We start from the raw sequence: 21,137 nt of genomic DNA, 5'->3' as shown, positions 1-21,137 counted from the left end.
ATGTTTCACGGGATATACGGAAGATGATCGCGCTAATTTCACCGCAGCCGCGTTACGTATTAATCATGCATTTTTCACCTGCGAAATGAGATCGGGCTGACAAATCGCCGCGATAGACACGCGGTCGCCATGATGAATTATAGTAACGGCGTGACAAGCTACAAATATTGAATCTAATTATGCTAATGCGCTCTCCAGCAATCTATTTGCATTGCTGAATAATGAAGACACACAGGTGGCACGGAAAGATCCCACCCTGATCGTCGCGCGAATGGTCCAGAGGGAGCGGGACGAATCCGGAGAGGCGTGGAGGCATAGAGACGGAAATACAGAGAGATAGAGACACATAAATAGGATGATTACCGGATCAGCCGCGAGTGAGATAGAGAGGAGGTGAGAGTCTGTCTGCTTCGGATATACGAGCTCTCGTTGCTGCGATACCAGCGATCGCTGAGATAATCTCTCTATATCGCATCGTTGAATTTATAAGCAAAGATCTCGCGGTTTGATATATCTCGTGTATACGATCGAAATGAACACGGATAATCGTAGTATAATCTTCTTCGACGATATGTTTGAAATCGCTTATTGTTAGTACATCGCCTCTTCTTGTTTTGGAAGCATTCAAGCTACGGAAACAAAAATAAAAAATATTACAAAGCAGAGGAAATATTGAAAAGAACGGCTTGGGAAAAATTTGCAAATTATTATTTATATATGTATATATATTATATCGTGTCGTACCCTCGTTTTCTTTTATCATACCGCGACACGGATCGTTGCGTGATTGATCGCGCGTGCTTTTGGACCCTTTCGTTTCTTTTCTCTCTCTCTCTCTCTCTCTCTCTCTCGCTCTCTCGAATCACTCTTACGCGCGCAGTTGTTACCGAGCATGCGTATCATTAATTAAATTGTGTCACACGGATTCGTGTCGTCACGCTTAAAATTGCGGACCAAGTCACCACGAGTCGACTTTTTTTCCACATTTCGTGGCACACACAAAGCGTCCCTTTAATAATACTCATGTACGGTGACACGTGCACGCACTCGCGTGCCGCATGTCGGAACGCGGAACTTTCGCGTACGTTTCGTATACGACGCGACCCGCGGGACCGATAAAGCGCATTCAGATTAAAACTCTTTGCTAGGAAACTTTTCGTAAATCTCGCCGGGCTTCTTTCCGTCTCTAATCGAAAATCTGCCGTAAAGTTTTTGCCTTCGGGAGGTCCCGTTTGCTGCCGGGGCGATGATAAAGTGTCTCTGAGTGACCAATTCTGAATACAATATCGTATTATACAACTCGAAGAACGTTCCTCTATGGTTTTGGAGAGAGCGGATTCGTGCCTCCGGAGGGTGATCATTTTGCTTTATGTATTTTTAATACGTCGAATGAGGAGAAAACTTACAAAAAATAAGGGTCTTACATTCATAATACGTTTAATATAAAAGTTAAAAAAAAAAAAGAAAAAAGAGTTTCACATATGAGATATGTAAATCGCACGTATATAACTTTATCGCATTATCGTAAAAGTTATTATGGAGAAGCTTATTCGCTTAAAGAGAGATATAATATACGTGAAGAAAACAATTCTCATCAATCTTTCCAAGAAAGGCCCGCGCGAGATCGCCATCGGAGGAACCGCCCCGGAAGGAATTCCGCTCGCTCGACGGACATTTAAACGAGCCAAACGACGACGACGACGACGACGACGACGACGACGGTGACGGGCGCGTGTCTGCCGTGCCGCGTGTGAAACGCGTGTCTCGTGCCGGCGCGGCGTCGCATTCCGCATGCCCGCGGGAGGGCGATAAAACGTATGCAGATTAAAACATTTTATTTGAATGATAATATAACACTTGTTGATGCAAGCGCGTTGGCCTAGGTTAGCATAATAAACATTATGTAGATCTCTCCGCGTCGCCGCCGCCGCCGTCGCCACCACCGCTATCCGTTCCGGCTACGTCCCGACAGTACACAACGTTAAACTCCGCCGTACGTGAGAGCGTGTGTGCGAACACATATACGTACACTCGGCCCCCCCTCCCCCTCCCCGCCCCCGCCCCCGCTCCTCTCGTTTCTCGCCGTTCTTCGTGTACCCCTTCTCATCCCCTGTCTCCTCGCGGTGCCCCGAACTCCCCCCTGCCGTTACTATATTCACGAGACGTTCATTCATTAAAAGCGGCAGACTGCGTGCATTCTCAATTTTATCGATGCTCCAATCGACTTTACTACCGCGTTCCCCTTTCACTCTGTTCGACTCGCGGATGCGGACAGCCTCTTTTTTCTAACCGTAACTGGGCCTTCATTTTTTTTTTCCTCGCAGAACTGTTGGTATTTTGATAGCTTTGTTCGATGATTTTACATCTAAACTTGTGGCACAGTCGAGCGTTGCATATATATATATATATATATATATGTATTTGTATATGTATATGTAAGATTGTCCGCAACATCCATGGTCTCTTATATAGCGGATTTGCCTTTATGGTATTATATTTGATGCGTCAGCCACGTTTTATAACCGTCCTATTGCTCGTGGCTATATTCTTCAGTAACGGAGGGGGCGGGAAGGAACGAGAGAAAAGGATATATACGAAGTGGAAAAATATTTTACTATATGACACGGTCTGTCAATATATTATACAATATCTCGGATTCCATCTGCGATCGGACTGATTTCGCAAAGATCCGCGTCATGTATGATCTGATGTCAAACGTTCACTTACGAAGCTTTTTGCCACCTTGTTATCGTTCGCGAGTCTTGTCCGTTGCAACGGACGAAGATTGCAAATTGATTTAATAAATTTTTCTATAGCTTGTAGAATTTTGTTCGAGTTGTGTTGAATATTGTATCTTATTGAATAAATACTTACGTAGTTGGCGAAAAATTTTAAGTTCGAATAAAGCAGTGTCATAAAGTAGCGCCAAAAGAGGTTTGAAAATGGACCGAGCCGTATTCTATTGTATTCTCTTTTTCTCTCTTGTAGTACGAACTGAGTAGCGGGCAGACTAGTGTCATCATTCCGGCACCAAGTGGCCGCAATAATAGGACCTATGACACGCACATACGTGCACACGCGCGCACGCCTAAGTTAAGTGGCCAGTACTCGCTGAAAATAATGTCCAATTCCGACGTAACTGCACCTATGACCCTGACCCCGCGGTTTTACCTTGAGTGCTCATTCGGATATTCCGGAGAATGCTCTCGTGTGTGCGTGCGTGTATGTGTTGCATTGTGATTGCATTTGGATCGCGCTTAATCTTAGAAATGCATATCATCAATGTCTAACAAATAGCTTCCTCTCCATCTTCTAGAAATATGTATGTAATGCAAATTTGCCAATATTTCCAATATCACATCATTTTTTTATCATGAGAAAATCTTTCAAAATATATAATTATTTCTGATCTTTTAAAACATTCTTTTAAATCTCTTATATATATATATATAGATTGCCGATCTTTTTGGAATTGAATTTTCTTACAGTGGAATTCAGTTGGAACGAAATTCAAAGTTCGCTTTAAATTCAATCCGAGATGACTTAGCATTATTGCGTGACTGCACAGATTCAAAAGAAGTGAATAATCTTTATCGTGCACGAGGAACGTCCCCGAGAACATCCTGCAGACCTTGTAACGTGCACGCGCGAAAAAGTTGCAAAAGATGCAGACACGTGTAAGCGGTTAATGAATTTATCGATATCGTTACGGTGACTAGAGATTTCGTTGGAATCTTATGGCAGAAAATTACGACCACCTGTCAGCACCTGTCAATTTCGCCCACGAAGCAACGTTCTGCATCGGACGACGCGACGGCGATCTTTTTTTTTATCTTATGCAAATATCTTCTTCTCTTATGAATAATAAATATAATACATATTTATATTTTTTTTCTAGCCACGTGCCGTCTCGATATCAAGAAACGATGCATTTTAAAAAAACATTTTATATCTTGCCTTTTACAAAGTCATAATAAAAAGAATTAATTTATAAAATATATAAACTTTACACGCACGTGCTTGAATCTCATTTTTTTTCAAGACGAGAAAGATATTATTTATTAGAATTTAATACGTCATCTTCTAACGATTCATGTATAAACATCCGTCGGATAGAAATCGGAATCGTTTACCGAGCAAACGATCCTTTTCCCAGTCGAGCAATGAGACGGCTCCCCTCGGTCCCTCTTTTAGCTCATCCGTCTCGTAAACAGCACTTAGCCGGGCGCGAAACGCAGCTCGTTGGGCGGAAGGAGTCGCTGAAACGTAGCCGGTGCACGCGTCGGAGTTAAGTGACAAAATAATGTCTAATTCTGACGTAAGTGCACCTACGCGTCCCTGACCCTCCGTCGAAGGGAAAACGGAAGGGGAGATCGGTCGACCTCCTCGGTCTCTCCTTCACCCGTTCTTTTTCCATCCCTGGGTCCCGCCACGACCACGACCATGCTCACCACTTTCAGCCTGCGTTGCGCCGCAATCGGATGTAAATGCCATGCAAATTTCCAACCGGGGGAGAGATAGAGATAGAGAGGAGCCTCCGAGCACTCTCGGATGCAGGTACACTATCGGCATACACCCGGCTACCGAATGTACCGGGTGGCGGCGATAAACCGGGCCCTCGCCGGGACTTGCCGTGCGCGAGGTGATCAGTCCCCTCTGTCTCTTTCTATCCGGGAGGCAGATCGAGCACGAATTCAGGCGCGGAACCTGCTGACAAATTTAATGGTCGTCCATTAAATTGTCTAAACCGCGATAGCGACGAAATATTTACCTGTGGAAAAAAAGGTGACTTATCTTTTTCCCTTTTCGATCTTCATTCCGCGTTTCTCTTTACAAACGATTAAACGGCTCGAGCATGATTACCGCAATTTAACGAGGATGTTTTTTTTTTTTTTTCTTTTCATTAACAACTTAATATTGTATATTATTAATACGCACGAGAGAATGAGGAAAATTACAATATTGAATGGGGCACATAACTTTTCTTTTTATAATACTTTATGTATATTGCAAAATGTATATATAATATAATATATGCATCTTGCTCTACTTTTTCAAAAAATGCCTTACCATCTTTTATACAAGTCTCTCTGTGTATAACGAGAAACGGTCGACCTTGCGTTACAGGAAAACTAGCGGGAGTGCTCAAGTTTCTTTCGCCGGAACTCAATTTCTTACACTTGCCAACCTCTTCTTTTCTCTCTCTCTCTCTCTCCCTTTTCTTGCTCTCTTACATCTATCCTCAAGAGAATTTGCCGTAGGATTTGCATTTCCATCGCATCGATAGGAGCCCTTGTGAATGCGTTGGCCTTCCATGGACGTTCCGCAACTTTCTGGACGTCTACTTTCCGCTGCCTTCGCACTTTATTTTTCATCAACGATATTATTTCCCGATGATGTAAAAATCATTTATTTATCAAAATAGACACGATTAACGATCATTCACAAAGAGATGTGAACCTTGTAAATTAAGAAAATTTATTTACACAAAGTAACTTTTTTGATTATGCTCGGGAAAATAAAATAAAATTTCGAAAACGCTTGTAATATCACAATTGCTTGAAAAAAATCTCTCTGTATTTTTTACATATCCAAACCGTGCCTTGCGAAAAGCGAGACACGAAAGCGCTTGGAGCAGATGGAGAGATTTGCCGGAAAGAAAAAAAATCTAACAGCGGCTTTTCCTGAAATCCAATTCCAGATTCGGACGGCGGTACAGTCAGATCTCGTGCGAGATGTAGGGTGAGGAAGTTGATGTATCGAAACAGGAGGGGCGAGAGAAAACGTGAGGAATTAGCGGTCGGACGCGTGCGATGCGGACGCGGTCGCATTGTTGTCCGGTGGCATTAGCGGCGACGATGGTATACAATATATAGTAGGTGAGAGAAGCTCTATCTCGACTAGCGCAAAACACGGAGAAAAAGGGAGTGCATTTCCCCGCTCTCCGTGTCGACTCTTTGTCATCTTTGTTTGCGTTATAAATAGGGGGAGGCAGAATGTATGGAGCTCTCTCTCTCTCTCTCTCTCTCTCGTTTCGATTCGCGGTACGATCGAATTTTTCCAAATGCATACTTTGAAACTTTACTGTCAAAAGAATAAATAATAAAATAATTAATCCCTTGGATATAATAAAGATTATCATTTATTATATTTTTAACACTTGCACATTTCTAAATTTTTTTTTTATTCTTTAACTAGCAATAAGAGTAAGAACAATTTAATTTTTTATGATCGATGATCATTTGCAGTAGCATTTGCAGTAGCATTTTTGTAAAGCAAGTAAAGCTTGAGATACCGTTTTTGAGATCTCTCGCGGTTTTTCAGACGATCTTCCGTGACCAAGGATCGTATACTCAGACTCATTGCGGATTCGTGACTCGTGCAATAGCCTGCGACGAAGATCGTCGTGAGTCACAACACCGGCGATAAAGTTGCAAGCGGAGGAATCGCGTCTTTAGATTAATTGACTGCGGTCTCGCGCGGTAGTTTCGCGTCGATGATTTTCCGCGCCGATCGCTTCGCGATTCATGTTATCGAGCCTGCTTCTCGCCGTTGTTTCGTCATTTGCGTTGCGTAAAAAATACATGACTTGTTAATTTTACTTTATAATATACATAATTAATTTGATCTTCACCTAATAATAAATGACTGTAAAATATGGAAAATCTTGATTATTCTGCAAAAAAAATATATTTCTCATTATTAGCAATATATATAATTAATATAATTAATATAATTAATACAATTAATATAATATTTGCGCAAGAAAATTGAGTAGCGTATTTTTATATAATATTTATCTAGCTCGCAAGATACAATTAATAATATAAAGATAAACCACAATGCAGTTTTATCGGGTCGTTATAGTTTTGACTTATATATGTGCAAGCTCGGAAATATATTCCATGAAATGTAATTGCGAGAACATAAGCGACATTTCCTTCTATAAACGTACTAAACTTTCCTGATTAGGCGCCAGCATGTTTCACGCGTCCCGCTTATTCACGCAAATTATTTTTTTTTTTTCCACGTCTCTCTGGACATGCGCATCATTGTTCCACGAAAGAACGCGTTCTATCGGCATATGATTAAATAGAAATTAATTCAGGTTCACGATAACGCTTAATATTCTTATTAACCTTTATAATTTTTCGAAAGAACCCGATATTACGGTCATTACAATTAATTTATCGCGCTTTTTAACATACTTCTTATTATTTAACTATTAATCACCTTTTCCTTTCCATTACTTTAGCTATATTTTTTTCGCTGCTATATGATATGAGAAATGAATTTATCAATCTTGATTATGTAACGCGGAAATCAAAAACAAAAACCAGCTGAGCCTTGTCTTCTTACATTTCCTTAATTGACAAAAAAAAGATACGTATCTGTTATATAAATGTAACTATTAAGAAGAAGGATGAGAGAAGCCGGTGTGTGTCAGCAAGCGCAGTGACTATCGGGCGTTCCCTTACTACGCAGCCCCGACGTGGAATGATGGAGCACGCGCGTTTCGCCAGCCTTTCTGATTGTCAGCCGATTTTTGGCACGATGGTCTGGCACGATCTGGCTGTTCTCGCTTCGATCAACGCCTTTTGTGGATACACCCGTCACAATGTGGCCATTGTACGCGATCCATAGTTTTTGTCCGCGCGCATTGCTGCACTCTCTCCATGGTTACACATCGGCATAGTTTCATCTACGCACGCTGTGGGGACCGTCGTTTATGGGGGTTCATGACGCAGCTGTCCATGCCTAGTGTTCCACGGACGGAAAACCGTCCGCTCGGCTTCGCCGAAAAGGTGCCGCTTTTCCTTAACACGACTTGAAACGACCGCGAAAGGATGTTTTAATTGAAATATCGAAGATACAAATTGCTTCTGGTGTACCGTTTCTCCATGAAGGTTTTATAGTATATTAATTACTGCCTGATAGATACATATTCAGGGCTTTGCGTAACAATAAAAATTAAATTTACGTAATTTGTCGATAGCAAAGTACATTAAGTGATGTGTAACATCAAACGGGAAAGGAAATATTTATTTCCTGTAATCTCTCTAAATCATTGCGTTGTAACAAATCGTTGAGTCGAATAGTTTAGAAGTATCGCATTTTAATTTTAATATCTTAACTGATATATGGTTTTAATTTTAGGCCCAATTTTTCTTTTTTTGCTCCAACAATCATTATATAATTTTGAGACAGTCATGAATTTCGATATCGATAAAAAACACGTCATTCGATTATCGCAGTAGCCAATCATATGGCTTCGATGATTCATTCCTTTTTCCATATTACGAGAACGAGCATAAATTTGCTTGTATCTGTGGGCACGATTTCAATCTCGGTCTTTCCACAAAAGAAGAACCCGCGCCCGTAAAGCGTGCAATAATTCTCCCTATTCTACATGGTGTTCATTAATTACGGATGGTACGTGCAAGAGGGAAAAGAGAAAGAGGAATTATGGATCCAGCTTTATCCATGCATCGCGCCAGTCCAAGGCAAAAGGGATGTATGCGCTCGCGATATTCTTTTTTCTATCCTTTTTGCTGGTACATACACGTTGTGATAAAGCTTGCACCGAAGGATATTTATTGCCAAAAAAATTCTTATGGCCGTTCATAACATGCGTCTTGGCACGCGAGAGCCAGCCGTTTGTAAAATGCTGTTCAAACGATAGTTGATATTGCTCACATACACTTTGAAATATTACTAGTTATCAAATAATAAAAGACTTTTGTAAAACACGCGATTGTTATACGAGCTTAAGATTTTCACTAGTATCGAAATCAAAAGCTGTATAATATCGACAGATTCAATTTTCCTCGTTTTAAACTTTACTTATTGTTAGGTGAGAATTTATTTCTGCGTACATTTCTAGTTTGAAACTCGAATATACACTTTAATTATCGAGCACGGGAAAATTTCTTTCCCGTCGACATCTTCATCGGTGACGTTGCAACTGGCGTTTCATCGGATTTATGGAACAAAAACCAAGGCCTTGCTCACACAGCAGGGGTCACAAGTCTGCGCGAAAGAAACAGACACAGTAGCGAGCAAAACACTAATGCTAAATAAAAAACAGTTTATAATCCGTAGAAGTTAAGATCGCGCGACAATGGAGCCCGCTAAGCGTACTAAGGGGCTCTTACAGGATTACATGGCTGAAAGGTAAATGCATTCGACGCATTTACCGACCAAAATTCCTTTATAAGAGATGGAATAAAGAAAACGCTGGATAATCATATCGTTTTTGTAAAAAAAAAAAAAAAAAAGTTTATCAAAGAAAATTCTATCTTTTCCAAAAATAATCAAATTTGTTTTGTCAAATTTTAGAAAATTAAGAAATAATTCTGCCATATAAGTATATATAATATATAACAATAAAAATTAAGCATATATATATATATATATATATATATATATATATATATTGTATATATGTGCCACGTATATTTATAGACTTTTTATCAAACAAATAATTGTCTTGGCAATCACAGTTTCGATTAAATTTAATGCCGATAGATATAAATTTGTGACTCTTGAATATTGATTTTAATATTGACTACGTAACCGTAACAATAACCGTAACGAGAGTCGCGGATACGAGCGACCATTACGAGAAAATCCGCGGGTAGTGTAATAGCATTGAAAAAAGATTACATGGAAACGACGTAACGCGAGGTGCATCAAATGCGATCGATCAATGGGCTTCTCGCGCGATTAGTAGGCGAATGGCGTTTACCCGTTAAATACGACGTTTGGTAGGACGTAATAGCGGTAATTACCGTGTCAGTAGCTATACTCATCGGTATTGATGGTCGCTTCCTACCTTTCGCCGCTTAATTTTGCCTCGTTATGATGTCGGGCGGGCATAGAAAAAAAATTTGGCTCGTGAACGATTATTCCCTTTGACGAAAGAATTTCTAATTTTTTTAAAATTATAATAGACTTTCCTTGCCCTTTATTTCTCTTACAATTTTTTTTTTTTTTTTACTTATAATAGAAATGTTTCCCTTACAAGTGTTTCTTTTAACATCTTTTAACACTTGATTCTATGGTTATGCTTCTGTTTCCGTCATGTTTAAAGATTATCATTTTCTGTGGTACACATCGCTGCAGGAGCGCGATGAACTCTATGGCTTCGACGTTGTATGTACGACAAAGTATGAGGGCTAAACAAGGCGAATTTGAATAATAATGGACATTACAATAGCACGTTAAAGAGCTGCTGGCCACTCTCGCTTCACTGACAACTTCTCTCGTAGAACTATCTCTGAGAACCTCTGGTTGGCGTGAGCAGGCGCACGACGATAGAACTTCAGGAAGGTTCAAAGGAAGCGACCGCTCTTGGCCCGGGGTCTTCGCCGGCTCTCATTGCGCGTCGTTTTACTTTGAGAGAGAGAGAGAAAGAGAGAGAGAGAGAGAGAGAGAGAAGGCACGAGAGCCTCCACACCAGGAGGAGCAAGGGGTATATCTCGCCACGTCAGCGAGCGTTGTGTAAAAGTTTCATATACGTGCCGACAGTGTGGTCGTGGTCGAGGTCGAAAGAGGAAAGAAGCGCGATCCGGTGAGACGAGCCGAGGTTAAGGGAACCGGAGGGAAGCGGGAGGACGAAGGGGACGCGTAATCCTGCGAGTATGCCGGTTCGGCACGAATCCTTTTCGGATGCTGCGCTGCGAGAACTCGAGCGTGCTAGCGAGGTGTCTATCGTTGGGATCGACCGATGAATTGTCTAGAAGAGAGCTCGGGACGTTGGTCTCCCCCTCCCTCCGTGGCTTCCGGTGTTCCGCCCTTCGTACCTTCCAACAGGCAGTTCGACCAGGTTCTGGGCTCGTAAGAAATTTAGCGTTTCTGTACTTTCTAAAGGAATACGTGCTTTTCGGTCAATTTTCACCAACCTGTCCTTGCAATTCAGTCAAGAAACATAAATCTATGTCACAATACGAGTAAGGTGAGGAAATTCCTGAGACTACGCAGAAATTTTCTTTAAAATTTTTCAAAGAAATGCTTATACAAAAAGATTTATACAATCGGAAAGAAACTCTGCGATAACAATCGGAATTCGCGTTAATAATAAGTAGAATATTACACATATTACACACGTTTATTCGTGATAATAACAGCGTACGGTAATATCGCGATATCTGACAGAGAAATCGTTACTGTAAAGTACACGTGTAACAACCATTTCGACGAAGATCAGAGAGAGTTCATTGCGCTCGTGTCTTTTATTTTATCGTAAAACTGCTCGTACTGCGTATCAGCGATTCTTACGGAAAAGAAACAATCCGGTGTAAGGTTTCCGGATGGCGAGTCTGCGAAAGTGAGATACAACGATCGTGATCGGCCGATTAAAGATTAAAAAGACTCAGAGACGAGAGACGCGGATCTGGTGCGGATAACTTTGCCAACTTAACAGCTCATCGCTTCGTTTCGCACTTTATCGTTATCTATCGATGTCTTTATTACCCTTCGTTAAGCTATTTCGATTTTCACGTTTCTCGATTCTACGATCGTCTCTCGGCCGTTTTCTATGAGAGGCTCCGTCTCACGAGGAAGTTTCCGAGATATGGAGCCCACGTTTCTCAGTACCCGTATCCTCGTTCGCTTCTAATTTACGCGAACTTGAGTTAATGTCGTACAGTCTTCGTAGGAATGCATTGAGCGCGCAAATAGCCAACTACCTACGCACGTTCGCCGAGCTTTAGAATTACGCGTGTGCAATATTCCATAGCGTGTTCGCGATACTCGTCGCTGTCTTTACATGTCTGCGTATGCGCAATCATTGCGAAGAGATCCGGTCCAACTAGAACATTCGAAATAAATAATTAGAGTATCGACAACCGTGTCGCGCTATCATATACGACATAGAATATCGCTATTGGCGCGATATTCTAAAACTGCGCGGAAATCTCTTCTCTCTCAGAGTTTTGCAGCATCCGAGACTCTCTCACTTTTGAATCTAATGGTGACAGATTGATCGTAGGATCGATCGTGACGATGCCCTCGAAGGGTCACGCGGCTTGTCCTTACACACCGGTGGTCCTTTTGTCGTCGCATCGGTAGAGCCTTGGGAGAGAAAAAGAGCTGTCGTCCTCTGCATAGTTCAAGGGATGATTCGTCACGGGCGTGAGCTAACGACGACGCGACGACGACGACGACGTTCCATCGTAATCACGTCATCGACGTCCACGACGCTCGACTTTTTCTCTATATCGAGACGATCTTATCTCGCGACGTTGTTACTCGCATACCGTTGCGTCGCGTCGTCGCTCACAACAGAGTCTTTGACGTCGATCGGTAGTAGACTTGTTCGCTACCGGATTGATTATGCTGATGTACCACGAGACGTACTACGGTGCTATGGAATTTTTCAAAGTCAGGAATCCAAGTCTCGTCGAAGGTCACAAGTTTTTTTTTATAGATAATGAGCGTAATATGCATGAGATGAAAAAATATCGATTTCTAGATATATAAAATATAACGCAATACTATATCGAATGACGTTTAACATGCGTTCGATATAAAAATATATGATCAAAGTTAACGCGGATATTTATAGGATGGAAAGCACTATCATTGGCTCATTGTCAGACATTTATGAAGCACGTGCTCTTGAAAAAAAAAATTAAAGCGCAACTTAACACACACGGAGATGTCGCGAGCAAAAAATATATCGTGCCAGCGACAACGACGGAGTGAAAGGAAGAGTCAGTTTCACATCCGTCATAAATACCGTTGGTATTTTAAAACCTCGTAGACTACAAAGATCGTTTTCTCTTTCTTTCTCTCATTCTTTCCGTGAATATTTTTCCATTACGTAAGACTATCGCTTTACACGACAGTAAGGAGAATTCGCCTCGTTCTTCCGATCGCGACGAATAGAAACGACAAGACGATGACAGAAATTGCGAGGGAATTCTCTTCGGCGCGCCGTGCGAATAATTGCACGAAATATCGATTTTCGACAGTCGATGGGGCGTGTTCGAGTCCTTCTCCGCCAGTCCTGTCCACAACGCTTTTACAAGCGCTGAAGAGATGTGGTCGAGTGTTCAAGGGAACGAGGTGGTCGTTCGGAGAAGGCAAGAAAAAGAGAGAGAAACGAGAAGAAGGAAGATCAGGTAGAGGATAGTCGGCAGCCCGGACTGACCAGCGGGTGCTCCGGATCCGACTGGACCGGTTTTGCTTGGATTCCCTAGGAGTCCTAGCCTTCGGGACTCTGCAAGACTGGCTCTCGTTCTCTGGGATTCTCTCCGATGTTGACCGGTCAGCACCGGTTACCGGTCACTACGACGCAGAGCAACGCGGGACGAGCTCTCGTCCCAGACTTTTCTCTCTCTCTCTCTCTCTCTCTCTCTTCTCTCTCGATTTTTTTCTTTTTTCCTCCTCCCTTCCTCTTCCACTTTCGTCCATCAGGGAGGAAGTTTCACGCCGTATCGCTGGCGCGCGGTTCCAGCCGTGCTACCACAGCTAGATTTCAACGTATCATTTATCATCGGCCGCCTTCTGCACGCGCTTCTGCCGCTCTGATGACTTGATACCGAAGGCGACGTTCTCGCGACACTGATACGTCCGACTTTCTTTCGTAGATGCCGTTAATTCCAGATTATCTATAGATGGAATTCGACTAAAGATGCGGATTTAATGGGGATTCGCGCTCAAATCTTTTATGACTCTGTACTAACCCGATTGGTAGTTAATAGTCAAGGTCATGGATCGACAACTCTTGGATTTCTCACTGGAAGAAGATTACGTCGCGATTTCGCCATCAGTTAGAGGGGGTCGCGCTTTTATCCTCGTTTCGAGATGTTTCTTCAAGGTGTTGTCAAAATCCAGTTTAGAAATCGAGTTCAGCCTCCTGAAACGGTTCGGAGCGACCGTTATAGGTGAAGATGGTGGAGACCTTCGTTCTGGAAAGGTGGACTGGCTAGCAGCCAGTTGCATCGCGGTTTTGTCTACTTGGCAATATGCGTGAAAAGAGGCGGTAGTCGAGAAAAAAAGAGTTACGCGCAGGCTTTGCCTATAGGGTGGCAGAAGTTCTCCTGCTTCATTGTGGGAACGTCCCGATGATGGATTCGGTCATTAATTAAGCCAGCTAAGTGGGTACCTCCTGGCTCATTTTTTAGCCACGTTCGAGCAACGAACTACTTGATACACTAGACGTTCATCTGTCTATATCACATTCTGTCATTTATTTATTATTTAACTGCACAATAGATTAAATTCAAAGTTTTTTTTAACTGCTTGTTTACTTTCTTAAGTATTAATATACCGGATTAATTAACGCGTTTATCACCACATGAATTAGCGCTGACTGGCAATAATATAAGAGAATTATGCATATCTAATTCTTTCTCGCGCGACCATGCGGCAAGTCACGCAAAATTTATGCGCCATTGAACGTGTTAAATTATATAATTATTTCTACGTAATAAATCCTTTATACGTGTAATATTTTATAACTGCTGGTTTATTCGCATTAAGTTTGAGGGGCTATAATCCAGCTCGCTGCTTCGTGCGTTAACAACTTCATTACGAGACCTCGTAATCTGCACGAGATCTCGTACCTGAAATCAAAGTGCAGAAAATAAAGAGAGAGAGAGGGGGAGAGAGAGAGGGAGGGGGAGAGAGAGAGAGAGAGAGAGAGAGAGAGAGAGAGAGAGAGAAATCATAGATTCACGATTTAAGGCAATAAAGTTAATGAAACTTAAGTTTCACATCTGGAATTTTGTAAAAAGATTTGAAGAGATTATATATGTATTCGTAAGTATAGATAAAGAGGAAAGGAGGAGAAGGAAATACATTAACATTTCATTGCTCAAGTATATTCACGCTGTCTGCAAAAGTTATTCAGAAGAGCTCGGCACATGTTGTTAAGGAAAGATCGACACGTAGGTCAAACCACATCGAGTCATCGGGAATTATGCTACCTGCATGTTAACACATTTTTTGCGTTTGCGTGCGCGACAGGTGATACACGCGTGACGCTCGTATGAGATTTTGGGAAATCATGCACGTGGAAGGGCGGCCGTGAAGTGGAACGTCGGGATTATCGTCACTGTCCGGCGCTTTTAAAGGTCCCATTAGCCACGGCACGTCATGCCGGTGGTAAAAGAGCGCAGCTGATGAATAGCGCTATATGATCGTCGCATTCGAAGGGTAAAGTCTATCCGACACCGCGCCACCATTCATTATGCTTCTCTTTTACGAAATAAACCGGAGGCACGCACGACGCTTCCGTAATGTCATTTACGTAATCACCGTGGCTGTTATTCGGAAAAATCACCTCGATGATGTATAATGCTATTCGACCTGTCATTAACTCGGTACGCCTGAATTGCCGAGGTTTCAAGAATTTTAATACTCGTTCGAAGAATTCTCAACTACTAGAGATTTCAATGTATGTGAGTAGGACACGTTAATAATATAACTTGAATCATTGAAATAGTACTTTATACGCGGTGAGATTATGTCAACTTGAATAAAATATCTCGAACTTTAAGACTTTGTTAGCATAAAATAACAAAACCGGATATCCATTTTTATTTATACGACATCAATTACAAATGGTATGTCGGCCACGATATGTCGTTAAACTTGCGGCTATCACAATATGACGAGCAAACACATGAAAACATTGAGTTAGAAATCAATATGAAATGATGCGCGACGCGGACGGTGATTAATAGTAAACGCGTCGGTTTTTTTCTCGTCTAATTTATTCGCCCGCGAGATCACATTTTTCCGACGTGCACGCCTTAATAACCATTTAATGTTGTGCTAATGACGGCACTTTGCCAAGACTAATGATTTGGATCGTCCAGCGCTAACGATAGCGTCATCGACATTCAACAGTAACAGGGCCGGTGGTGTGCAACCGCACACGTCGATTACGTTGAAGATGAAGATTTATGTAAAAATATTCCACCACTGAATCGCGCTAATAATATGAACTTACTATTTCATTACAAAAACAACAACGATTCTCTCAGGCCAATTTCTAACCCATCCATCCGTGCGATTATACTTGATAATAATATAATTAATATAATCCTAACGATTATACGCTACTTAAGTACGATTAGATAATATATATAATTGGTTGTAACATACGCATATTGGTAGCATCTAATCAACGGACTGTCATTAAAATAAACATGTAGCAATAGCGCTATATTTACGCATATTTAACGTCGCCTTTGTCTCTAACGTGTCGTTAACGAGAGATTCTCGATTTCTCTGCATTTACATCCGCGATTTTTGCAATCTCTAAAGAAGAAATAAAGTATCGTCATTTATTCGAGATTTGTTATAAAAAGAACACATGAATTTTATATATTTAATAATGTTTTACTAGTAATTATAAAATCTCGGTGAATTTAAAGAGAGTTTGATTTTTAACTTTCTAATTTTTTCTTCGTGTGAGAACGATTATTTAAATTTTTACCTAGATTATACTTTACCGGGCCTTTTTAACACGCATGTGAAATTTGTGTATCGATATGCACGATTCGCGTGTCAAGTAACATATGTACGTGGCGAAGCGATCGCGGACAATGGGCCTCGTTTCCTCAAAACGCAAAAATTAGCATTGCCTATGGGCAGAGAAACAAAGTAAGCTCGCGATGAAACAGAAAAGATACCGTTCGATACAGGCGATGCATTCATGTAACAAATATAATTGCAAGTTGTTCTTTCCATCGCACGATCATCCGAAAATAAGCGTTTGTAAAATGTATATATTTTCCTCTCTCCCGTGTTCGGCAGATATTTCTTCTTGCTGCTTCTTGTCTCTTTGCTGTTTCTCTTCCGTCTTTCGTCATTCGGTACACGGCTATCTTGATCATCGCGTCGCATATTTTGATATAGCACGCATCAAGAATGACGTTTGTTTGTTCATTTACGCGACGAATCGCGGCAAGCGATTCGTTAAAATTACACAGCGACTGAAACGTGTGAATTTTGGTTCTTACATTTTTAATATCGTATTTATTCTCTCTCTTTCTCTTTATAATAAAATATAAATTTTCCATTTATTGTAATACATAAAATACATAATAGATAAAAAAATAATAATCACTTTCGCGAGGAATAATCTAATAATAATATATTTTCGGGAGGCATAATCTAATAGTCTATGTTTTTTTCAATGAAGATTTTAAGTCGCTTTTATTGAATAGCAAACCAGGTTGGGTTAGGAATTACGAAGGGATTTTGGATCTGCCTGTATATCCGCGGATTCCATCTCGTGGGCCCTACGGTGTAACAAGCGAACGCGCATAATGATATTAATCAGGGCGGTGTGTTCGGCTTCCTTAAAATTGCCGGCAGGCTCAATTTCTCACTTAAAATCTAATTAGAGCTTGCCGGAGCTCGAGCTGCCGTAGGCCGACCACAGAACATATGAGGAGAAGGGAGGGGAGGGGAGGAGGGGAAAGGAACAAGACCGAGAGACGAAGAGAAAGAGAGAAAGAAAGAGTCCCTCTCTCCCTTCCTCTCTTTCTCGACACAAGCGAGTTTGACCTCGGAATAAAGACGGATCCCAACCTAAGGCCCTACTTTGCGAAATTGCAGTTTCCTGCCCTCGGATTGCCGATCGTCCCCCGGACCCATTTTCGGACCCACCGAACTTGACGATGGGCCCCGACCAACCCGGCCGCCACAGCCGCTGCTCTATCGAGCTCAGTCGGGGTCTCTGAACAAGCATCCAGGATCGGTCGTCAAGGCTTTTGGGACGTCTGGGGACGTGTCATCCGTCGATCGCGCGCAGTCAGGACACTCGGACGGATACAAATATCGTCGGATTTGAGGTGAGACTTTTCTTTTATCGTTGCGAGCAAATCCTACTTTGCCATGCACAGTTTAAGTTTTCAAGCTTTCTAACTTGAAAAAGAAAAAAATCGCATATCAAATTATTTCGAAAAATAAAAAATGAAAATATTCTTCCATTTTTATCGCTAAAGAAATTATCTCGTCATATTTATCTTTAATATCTTTTATTTGGCTATGTTCCTGCATTTTTTAAATTATTACCTTCTAAAACTAGAAATATTCCGACAGCTGATTGATATACGTTGTGCAAATATTTGATAGTTCGCGTTTTGCTCGCGAGTACAGTAACATTGATAACGATAAAATACGGTCTCTCCGCGATCGATAGGCTGGTGTCACTCGTTTTCAGAATACGTCGATGTTTGTTGTATAATTATATATATTTATCATTAAATCACGAACGTCGCCCATATCGAGGGATGCATAAATAGTATGGTGGGGTATTAAAAATACGGAAAACTATTAAAAAGAAAAAAAAAAAAAAAAAAAAGAGTGAAAGAGAAGGAGGTGACAAACGCAAAAAAGACGGCCAATCGTTAGCAAGGTACAAATTTCGCCATTTGCCGCAATAAACCTTCGGAACCGCTTGTAACTTCTTCTTATGGGAGGCATGAGTAATCACCTTGTTAGCCCTTATGGCCTATAGCCCTCATGCTCACTCCCTCATCTTTAGGAGGGATAACAACAGCAACAACAACAGCGAACGGATGCACGTATCGATATAAAAGAAGGAAAAAGAAAAAGGCGAGCGAGCGAGAGAGAAAGAGATAGATAGATAGATAGATAGATAGAGAGAGAGAGAGAGAGAGAGAGAGAAATAGAAGAAAAAAGGCAGAGAAACGATAGGGGTACCAAACACACGCGATATATGTACCCCATCGACCCCGGGTGTAACGAGTGAAGTAAAGGAACTAAAAGTTACTATAAAAAGCTGAAGAGCAAGCTGAGACGATGAAGAAAGGGAGCAGAAAGAGGGAGAAGGTTGTATAAGTAGAAAACAGAAAAAATCAATGATGACGATAGATAGAGAAAGAGATTATAAAGGGCGGATATGTACAAGCAGATAAGAAATCGCATTTTAAATATTCCTTGATTTTCGCCTTTTCTTCATGGACTATCTGTCCATTTTCCATGTTAAAATCGACCGTGTATATTGTCGTTTATATCTCCAGTATTTTGCACGTGTCACATTACTTATTTTCACGATGTGCTAATTAATAAAAGAAATAGCTTTGATATATGGGACGAGAGAATCTTCGGCAAATCTGAAATGCTTACACGTGATATGGAAAGTACATATTGATACATGTATGCAATATCGAAACATTGATAAGAGATAAGAGTGTTTTTTTTACAGAGCACTTGTTCTCGTCCCTTCCTTTAATGGAAGATTTTTTTTTAATTTGATTCGAGTCACTCTATAAAGAAAATACGATAGTTGTAAACCGATATAAAACTTGTAATGTTATGTGTAATATTATGTGAGAAAAAAATTTTAAATTAATTAATGTGTCAAGTAAAAACGCAGTAAAAATATAACAGAATTAATTAATTCTGTAGCATCATGAAATTTAAATTGATACTCACGTGAATTAACAGAGTTAAATTTTAATTTCGTTACTTTTATTAGCTTTCATTACAGATGTATGTCTGTATAAAATTGGAAATAGTACGTAAATGAAATCTTTTTAGCGAACGACACAAGACATCAACCGTAGTGAGCGATTGTGTTTTGACGTAAAGGAATAAAACCGAAAGAAATGAGAGAATAAAAAAGGAACGCTAAACTTTATTCTCGGGCATATAATTTTTATTCTTCTATTGTCGCTATCTTGAACCAGTAGGAAGCGTTTATCGTCGTAATACCGAGTTTAGACTACATTTTTTATACCGAGTTCATACCAGCTGATTTTTACAATTAGTGATTTAATATGTTAATATATGTGCAAGTAAATTGCGAATACACGAGTTACTTCAGTCTGATAATTATCATAATAATTATCATTGAGATCTGCTGCGATTAGCAGCAATCGCGCATTATATCCATTAAGAATTCGAAAATAGTGACGTGATATATGATGTGAAAAAAAAATTAAAAATAATACTCCATCAAAGATCTTTATAATTTCGATAAAAAGAAATTTTAGCGTAAAGAGAAGAAACTATATTCAAACATATTGAATATAATTATCTAATTATCTAATTAAATTGTAAGCTTGTATATAGACACAATTCCCGATGTGTGATCAATATTTTTTCTCGAAAGGGCATTGGAGGATCGAGCCTCTCGTGTTTCTCGTAACGCAAAGAATTTCGCTTGAAACGGCTTGTCCGAGCTTGCACGACGCCCTCGGAATTTCTTTTTCCTCGTAATTCTCACCGGACCTCCAACTTCGCGATACACGTACATACGTATACGCGCGCACACGTGCGCGAAGAAGTCGCGTGGCCCCATATCTTAAGAGGAAACCAGGGGGGGTCTGGCCGAAGGACAGCGAATGGGGGACTAACACTGTTTTATCGTGTAGCCAATTAATAACGTTTCTCCAGGGTTCCTCCAACTCTTCTCTCCGTTCGCCGCCGTCCAGCAGCCTCTTCTTCGCGAAGAAGAGATCTCGCTTCAGATATCCCTCTCTCTCTCTCTCTCTCTCTCTCTCTCTCGTGGACTCCCCGAAGACGACATCTCGGGCCCCCTGTAACTACTCGATCTCGCGCGCTTTTATATTTACGGTGTCCTCTCCGCGGAATCGTGCCGCGGGACAGTAATGAGTTAAAGCGTCACCAAGCAAACGAAATATTAACGATTCCGTATTTACGTATCGCGGTAACGTGAAGAGATGCGAGAATAATCGTGCGACCAACATTTCGAGAATCTCTCATGAGAATAAGAATTGCCTTTGTGTTTTACAGCTTACAGAGTTGTGTCTCGCATCGTCCTCCTGCAAGCAATCGTTCTCCAGAATCCAGTCGCAGCCAGGCATCGTGTCTCAGTGTGGAAATACATAATTACATAGAATTACGGTATAAGTTGTGTTAAATCAATGTTAATCGCTGTAGCGAAGTGGGGTATTATAATAAATACATTATTTTATGTATATTTGCCTGTGTGCCACTGTCGTTTACTTCGAGGAACCGTTCCTTTTTCCAAAAAGTTTTCCGAAATCAAAATAAGTTTTGACGATTGAACGAACTCGTAAAATCTGACTGGATCTCGGTTAATTGGATCGCGTAATCAACGAAATCCACGAAGCGTAGGAAAAATGTTCAAGTCGTGACAAGACTACCTCGCTGCTGCGAGC

General features: G+C 41.0%; 1 protein-coding gene across 2 annotated transcripts in view; it reads left to right on the top strand.

Moving 5' to 3' along the window:
* Vvl (ventral veins lacking) overlaps nucleotides 1-20,935 on the top strand; it is a 44,647-nt gene extending 23,712 nt beyond the window's left edge. Inside the window, exons 2-3 of one of the 2 annotated variants that reach the window (XM_072909725.1) lie at nucleotides 17,581-17,816; nucleotides 20,749-20,935. The gene's annotated coding sequence lies outside the window, so the exon portion shown is untranslated. The remainder of the gene's footprint in view (nucleotides 1-17,580; nucleotides 17,817-20,748) is intronic. The other variant, XM_072909727.1, reaches the window with a different exon arrangement.
* Nucleotides 20,936-21,137: the final 202 nt, after the last annotated feature.

The sequence above is a fragment of the Anoplolepis gracilipes genome, chromosome 17, assembly GCF_047496725.1.
Source record: "Anoplolepis gracilipes chromosome 17, ASM4749672v1, whole genome shotgun sequence".
Lineage (NCBI taxonomy): Eukaryota > Metazoa > Arthropoda > Insecta > Hymenoptera > Formicidae > Anoplolepis > Anoplolepis gracilipes.
This window is presented reverse-complemented; position numbering and strand designations above follow the sequence as displayed.